Below are 9,001 nucleotides of genomic sequence, written 5' to 3' on the forward strand. Positions count from 1 at the left end.
CACCTGAGCCCAACTTCAGTCTACTCATCACCTTGGCTTTAATTGCGTTTGTAGATGGCACCGCAGCCAGACACAGACCGGAAGTTAACTTAGGTCCAGGCGCGTGCGCCCGATGAAACCGTCTATAATGAGCGCGGGCTTTGACTATGTGATGGTCGCTGTTACTGAGAATGAAGATGAAGATCGATTGATAAAGGGCTGAATTTGGATATGTTCCTTGCAAACTTCTGGATTCTAAAGATATGGAGTACAGCAAACAAATAAAATGGATGTGATTTGTAATTTCATGCTGTGCTTTTGTGTATCTATGGTTGTAATGACACTCATTGGATAGGAGAAAATTGCACAGCAAAATATTGCAAAATGTTTCAGGTTCAAAATAAGTCATTCAGAATTATTTGATCATTAATTATTAATTACTAATGGGTTCCCTATGTTTTCACTTTAGAACACTGTTTAAAATTCTAAGTAATTCTTGAGGAATTATCTAATAATTATTTATTAATTACTAATGGTTTCCCAACATTTCCACTTTAGAATAGGTTTAATGTTTCAGGTTCAAAATAAGTCCTGCAGAATTATTTGATAATTAATTATTAATTAATAATGGGTTGCCTATGTTTTCACTTTAGAATACTGTTTCAGATTCTAAGTAATTCTTCAGGAATTATCTGATAATTCTTTGTTAATTACTAATGGGTTCCCAATATTTTCACTTTAGAATAGGCCTAATGTTTCAGGTTCAAAATAAGTCCAGCATAATTATTTTATAATTCTTTATTAATTACAAATTGGGTACCTGTATTTTCACTTTTCCTGGTATATATATATATATATATATATATATATATATATATATATATATATATATATATATATATATATATATATATATATAATGTGGTATATGCTGAGGAGGCACACATACAGTACTGTATATAAAATATAAAAACTAAGGTAAGTTATCACAAGGCACTGGAGTGGGGTTCCTACTAGAAGGTGATTTCTTACAAAACACACTCACAAAACAATTTACTACATAGGCAAAACCTCTATAAAATGTATTGCATTTATTAATATTGCATTTTCATACTACTACTATTATTGCTAATAGCATTTATATGAAAGGGTCACAATTCAATGTAATAGTGTAAAACTGTTCATTAGTACTTCATAGTTATTTTTCTAGAACCCTAAGTAGTAGATAATCAATAGTAGTTCTTCAGGAGGTATGACAGAATACATTAGTTATTGATTAGCTAACTGTTACTTAACATAATCATACAATTATATTACATACTGATTAATTAACACATCTTCCTTAGTAGTTAACAGTAGTGAGTTAAGTGTTAATGAATAATCACCTGTTAGTTCTTCAATAATTCCTTATAAGTTATGTAGTAAGTAAGAAACAGTATTCTAAAGTGTTACCCTTTATGTCAGTACAAAGGGAAAAACTACATTGTACTCTCTGACTATTATTCCAGATTCTTGGAAATCCTACACTTATCGAACACCACAGCTGAGAAAGTTGTCATTAAGCTCAAAGCAACATTTGCACGATTCAGCATAATGGCCCTCAATTCACGAGTGAAACATTCCAGTCATTTAGCCGTGAGTTTGACTTCATGCATGTAACATCAAAGTCCACATCACCCCTCAAGCAATGCACATGCAGAACGTGCAGTCCAGTCAGCAAAAACCATCCTACGGCAAAAAGACCCAGTATTAGCATTGCTAAGCTAGAACGACCCCAAATGTTTTTGCACATGCACTATAGTAAGCCCAGCAGAGCTTTTGATGGGACAGAGTCCCAGAAATACATTACCAACTCTGGACAGCAGCATCCTCAGTCTGGAGTGGCCGGATCTGAGACTTATACAAAAATGAGATGCTGCTGCTATGCAACAACACATTTTATTTTAATAGAAGGCATGGTGTGAGAAACTTACTTCCACTGAGGCCTGGGGATTCAGTCCTTGTTAAGCTGGATGAGGAAAAACAGTGGAGGAAAAACAGTGGAGGACTCCAGCGACGGTAGTGAGACCAAGTGCAACCGAGCGCTCCTACATGATCAGTAGTCCGTAAGGGGGAATGAAAAGGTGAAATCGGCATCACCTACAACTTAGGCCCTCTGAGAGCAGTGCTAATGCCAATAGGGACAGTCAGAAACAAAGTGTGATGAGGACTCCCTTCAAACAAATGACTCACTACCTACACAGATTAGTGAAGGAAGGAGGGTAACAAGGTCTGGTAGAGTGAGTAAACCAGTTGAGAAACTTAATTTGTAATACATTATGTCTTACACGTATGGTAAGAATGTGATTAACAGACTCTTCAATGTCAAGGGAACATGATCATATCAGGGAACATGAGATTGTTTACGAGAGCTTAAGTTAAACAAGGCATTTTAGGAGAGTGTGGCCTCTTTGGGTTTGAGACTTTAGTCTTTACAACTTTACAGTTCTTCTTCATGCACCAAGAGCTTGTAAACTCCAAAGAGATAATCATATGACCTCTTTAAGATAACCGTTCTCCTCGTCTGGTTCTTCATTGCCTTCCTTGACACCTTATAAAACACTGCCATCTACTGATGCATTTAGGTGTTTTATATATATATATATATATATATATATATATATATATATATATATATATATATATATATATATATATATATATATATATATATATATATCACATTAATTGATTAACGTTGATATAACTTGTTTTTCTAGAACAAACTATAAAATATTTTCTATAAAAACATTAATGTCCTGGCAGTGACAAATGGCTTGTTTTATATTTAATTTAATTAGATAAATGTTATGTTAATGTACAACAAACAATTTTTAGATAGTAGGAGCATAGGTCATTTGCTAATTTATGGTCACTTTTACTCCTTACAGACATTTTTGTTAGTTAGTTTACTTAGAGTTAGTTAGTTACTTTTTTACTTTACTTTTTTAGTTAGTTACGTTTTTTTTAAAACCCTGGATCTATAATTAAATCATATTTGAAGACAATAGGAGTTATTAATTGAAATTATGCAACAATTTTCCCTCTAATTTATCGATGCGCAGTAGAAATAATATGCCACCCACAGGACAGATGCAAAAAATAAATTGGGAAAGCCGTGCGATTGAGGTCGCCATGTTTTTGCCAAGTAAGACATGTTCCTGGATCTTTTGCTGATCTTGGATCAACATTACTGACCAAAAATAAAGACTAAACCCAATCTCTACCCTTAAACCCAATCTACTTAAACCCTATCCATAATTTATTCCTAAAATCAGTGTGAAATGATAGCTGATTAACAAGGCTGTAGAAGCACCTAACTATGATTGTAAACCTAAAAGAGATATTTCCTGAAAAGTTATCCCTCAATTCTGATTTGTTTATTGGAATGTTGTTCCAGGATCAACGAGGATGTTGATCCAGGAACATGTTGTACTTGGTAAAATCATTTATGTCATCGAGCAATGGCATCACAACGTCATTTATCGTCATTTATAAGTGACTTAGCAACAAATCGACCTTCCTTTAGAAACTTTCTCTGAAAATCAGTTGGCAACATGGTGTATAAATCGAACACTTTAATTGTTGTGGAGGAAGTAGCTCAACACGAGAGCCAACGCAAACGCAAAGACGTAAAATAAAACGTAGAGAAGAGTGTCACGATTAAGTGATGGAAATTGCAGATGATGAGAGAATGGGTGAAACCCTGAGACATTTACAGTAGTGTGCAAACTTTACAACACGGGGAAGTTTCGAAAACTGTAAAATAATTAATATGTTCACGCTCTTAGAAAATATTTCAACTATTTGTTTATATTATAGATGTCTAATAAATAACTGACCTCAAAAAGGGAATTCACAAGCAATAACCACTTTATTTAGTTTTTCATATTAGCTATATATTATATTATTATAAAGAATTAAACTCTCTGCATGAGATTTTTTTTTAATGAATTGTAAATAGAAATTCTTGGTAAGTAACAGCTCTGTAAAAACAGTTTCTCAGCTATCACTATAATTTAGTTACATTAAGGGTCAACCCTCGTGAAAAAGAAGTGTGCTTAATTGTATTAAAAAAGTGTACTTGTTGTGTACTTCCGATCTTAAAAGTATAGTTTTTTAAAAGTGCATTTGCAGATAATATCATATAGTTTAAATTAAAGGCCACTTAAGTGTACTTAAATCAAAATAGGTCTTAACATACTTAAGTGCACTTTATAAAAAAAGCACTTTATGATAAGGTCTAATTAAGTATTACTTAAACATACATTTGACATAATTATGATTTTATTGTATTTTAAATAAGTAAACTTATTTATATATATTTATCAATAAACTAAAGCACATGTAAAATAATTGATTTTAATTTAAACTTAAGTGTGTTCTCCAAAATTACATTTGTTAATGTATTTTAAATGTATTACTATTTAGACTATAATACAGTATATAGCCTACTGTGTGCATTAATGCAATTAATAAAAATAAACTTCAATACACTTACTTATACAATATATTCCAATAAAACTTTGAATTGTTGAAATTTTCATCACCAGCTCCTGCTCTATGAATTCTATAAATTACATTTCCTATAGAATATTTTCTGAAAGTACTGTATTTGTATGTAATAGAACCATAATTTACATTTGTGTAATTTGGATTCAAATAGCCTACATTTGGTTTCTAATATAGGCTAAAATGCACTGTAAAAATTTAGTAAGGTGAATGAGTCTAACCAATGAATTAGAACAACTTAAACTTGAGTAGAAACGGAAAGCTTGAAATAATACGTAACCACGCAGTGTCTCTTTTGTTTAATGCACATGAGCCAAAATATTACGTCACAATGGCACACTATCAGTTTTTTTTAAATCCGCCGTGCGCCATGTTTGTGTAACCGTCGCGATGTGAGAGGGGACAAACAAGAAGAGGACAACAGAGCATCACATTTGGATGATTACAGATGAGACATTATGTACTGCAGCCTGCAGACAACGAATCAGGTAAAGTTAAATAAATTCTTGATCTTGTAGTATTTAATTTACATAATCGATATTATAACCACCAGTAATATTCAATATATCAGCAACCTCTAGAAATTACTGCTTGTATTATGATCCAGATGGGGATCGAACTCGTGTATGTGGCATGTATAACCTCGGCACTAACTACTGCTCCACTGAAGCAGATCAAACCCAGATGCAGAGGAAATAACCAAGAGGCTCAGAGTCTGACTCCTAAAGTTCTTTACTCAAGACAAAAAAAAAAAACTCTGTCCTTGCCATATGCGTTGTGAAGGTCCAGTTTAGTAAATATAGTAGCCCCCAGGAGCAACTCAAAGCAGTAGTGTCACGGTTGGTAAACCGTGATCTCTGGGTGTTTGCACTTTGTGGTGAAGTCTGTATGTTTCGCGTCTGCACTGTTTAGTTTGTGGGCGTCTCCGTTAATTGTCATCAGCAGCAGCTGTCACTCATTACTCATTCACTATATATTGGCTTGTCTCACGTTTTGTGTTTGTGAGATTGTTGTTTAATGTCGTTTACTCTGTTTGTTGGCTTTAGTGTTGTCTGCGTTTGGATGTTCGTGTTTTCCCGGAACCTCATCCACTCTACGCACTTTCACTCAGCCACAAATACTTACCTTCGGCTCTATTCCCCGCAGTTCCTGTGCCATCCTCTCCTGCTGCCTTCTCACCGTCATAATCCGGATTCTTCACCACCTCACCACCATCTTGGATTGTTGTCTTCCCAGCTTCATTGTCTTTTTCTGTTTGTTTATTTATTTTTCATTAAATCGGCTAAACTCGCTATTGTTTCCAGTCCTTCCTTCACCCCACCATCACAAGTAGACATCAATGGAAGAAGATAACGGTTCTTTATGGTGATCTTATTAAGACCCCTGTAATCTATACAAGGTCAAAGCTCACCATCCTTCTTAGCAACAAAAAATAATCCAGCTCCTGCTGGTGATGTTGAGGAGCAAATAAATCCAGATGCCAGAGACTCCTGTGTGTAATCCTCCATGGCCTTCCTCTATGGTGCTGAAAGGGAAAACAATCTCCCTCTTGGGGGACACGTACCAGGCAACAAGTCAATGGAACAATCGTACAGTCTGTGTAGTGGCAAGGACAAGGCCTTCTCTTTACGGAATACCTCTAACAGGTCCGCATAGTCTAGAGGCACACGTGAAAACTCTAGATAAGTCCTGGGTAACTGTATAAAGTTACCAGCTGCCCCAGAGTCTATGAAGGCCTTTAGTGGATATGACTGATCTTTCCATAAAAGATGAGTATTCATGAGAGCCCCAGAAGAAATTGAGCGGGGAGAGGTTGCTTCTCTTGTCACAGTCCTCCCTTCCCTGGACGAGAGTTGGCTTTTCCCGAAAGAATTTGGCAGGAAGCTCGAAAGTGGCCAGACACACCACAATACAGGCATCACCTCTCTTTCATTCTGTGGTCCCACTCGGAACGGGTGAGCCGTGACCGGCCCAGCTGCATGGGTTCCTCAGTGCATGTTTCATACAAGGCAAGGAGGTCAGGAGACATGAGGAGTGCCAAGGATTTTTGACTGGACACATTTCTAGAAGTTTCCTTGTGCTCTCTACGCCTCCCTCTAAGGTGATTGTCTAGTCTAATGGCCATATCAATCATGGATTCTAGGTCTGTCACAGGGTCCTGGGCTGCCAATTTGTCCTTAATTTCATCAGCCAGTGCCCGAGTGAATGCCACAGTTTGTGCCTCCTGATTCCAGCCACTCTCCATAGCTAGTTCAGCAACACTTTGAGAACCCTGGGTCAACTGAAGTAGGCGGCTAGCAGCCTCACGTCCACACACAGGATGATCAAACACTCGCCTCATCTCCTCAATAAAGCGCCTGTAATCCGAACAAACTACTGGTTGTGGAGACTGCTCCCACAAGGCAGTTGCCCAGGCAAGGGCTTTCCCAGTTAAAAGAGTAATAATATAAGCCACTTTGCTACGAACTGTTGGGAATCTATTTGGCTGCAATTCAAAGTTCAAGGAGCACTGGGAGAGGAAGCCTTTACATCTGCCAGGGCTTCCATCATACCTTTCAGGTTGAGGAAGGTGGACATCTGAACTTTGCATTGCAGTGATAGGTGCTGGTGGGACCTGGGGTTGAGACTCAGCCTCCTGCTGTGGGTTTGTAGGATTTCTGTGATCGCCTGACCCAGCTTTGAAACCACCACCTCTTGTTGTGCAAGGACTTGCTCATGTCATTCCATGGTGGCTGCCTGGCTTGAAACAGCAGCAAGGATGTGCTCTGCATTTGATAAAGGTTGACTCTCCTCTGCTGGGCTTGTATCCATAGTTCAGTCCTACTGTTATGATCCAGATGGGGATCTAACTCGGGTATGTGGCGTGTATAACCTTGGCACTAACCACTGCTCTAGGTCAAACCCAGATGCAGAGGAAATAACCAAGGGGCTCAGAGTCTGACTCCTAAAGTTCTTTACTCAAGACAAAAAAAAAAAAAAGACACAGAAGTGCATACACTGCTTACGTTAAGCAGATATTCTCCAAAATGGTACTACAGAGAGGTGGAGAGACAAAGAGGAGTCATATTTTTGTTTTCTTTGCATACAAAAAGTATTCTTGACCCTTCAAAAAATTCAGATTGAACCACTGATGGCAGTTGGACTATTCTGATGATGTCTTTCATACTTTTCTGGACCTTGACAGTGTAACTTACTTGACAGTCTATGGGACAGTCACAAGCCTCTCAGTTTTCATCCAAAATATCTTAAATTGTGTTCCGAAGATGAACAAAGTTTTACAGGTTCAGTATGACATGGTGGTATGTGATCAATGTCAAAATGTTCATTTTGGGGAGGAGTTTCCCTTTAAACACACAAGATCAATAAACAGGCTCTGCATCAGAGTTGTAATTGCACTCACACTTATATAGTCAGAGCAGAAATCAGGACAGGAATTTCATGCATGTCTTTCGGTGTTTGCTGCAGTATTTTGACCACAAAGCAAAGTGAGACTTCTTCTAGAACAAAGTAATTCTGAGAACCCCTATGTTTTATTATAAAGAGGCAGTATACTTTTCAGAGAGAGAGAGCAATGGAAAGAAAGAGCGAGAGAAAATATTTAATTACAGTTATTACATAATGTTCAAGACAGAAGTGCCTCCCATCAAAGAAATTTTTAATATAGACAGCTAAGTGAAACTGATATTTTATTTCATATTCGATTCTCAGATGGGAAAAGTACATGACGTGATTGACATGATCTCAACAGTTCCTTTTTCACAGTATATCCATCATTGTGAGAATAGGATAAATTGCGAATTTCAGAACAAATCATGAACAGCAGTTGAGTGCATTGATTACAAATGTCAAATATGAATAATTGAATATATCAGATCATTTAGAGGTCAGTTAAATAAAAGTATTTAGTCTCCAGTTTTTCAGGCACTATGGATTGAAAGCAGATGATTTTTAGAGATTTGGTTACTGATTTCAAGATCAGTCAACACAGACCGGTCCGTGGATCAGGACAAATGCTCTATCCTTGAGTCATACTGCAGTGTGTTTCTGCTAAGAGAAGACAGAATTAATAGTACTTTTTCAAAAAGTGAAAGTGAAATTGACGTCTGGCCAAGTGTGGTGTACCCATATTCGGAATTTGTGCTCTGTATTTAACCCCGGAGCAGTGGGCAGCTATATTTTGCTGAGGCCCCTGGGGAGCAGTTGGGGGTTCGCCTTGCTCAAGGGTCTCCCCTCAAGGGTCGTGTGTGATATTGAGGGTGGAAGAGAGCACTGTCCTGCTCCTCATAAACATAAACATAAAACATAAAACATAATTTATATAATAGAGCTCACCTTTCACCTCCACCAGAAGGAGAAAGACAAGAACAATGAAAGTAGCAATTTTCATTTTGTTTTTGATCTTGTATAATCTCTCAAATGTCTGGACGGATGATATTATGAATAATGGGATTTCAGCAACTGAGGTAATTGT

The sequence above is a fragment of the Carassius gibelio genome, chromosome A5 (assembly GCF_023724105.1).
Source record: "Carassius gibelio isolate Cgi1373 ecotype wild population from Czech Republic chromosome A5, carGib1.2-hapl.c, whole genome shotgun sequence".
NCBI classification, from domain to species: domain Eukaryota; kingdom Metazoa; phylum Chordata; class Actinopteri; order Cypriniformes; family Cyprinidae; genus Carassius; species Carassius gibelio.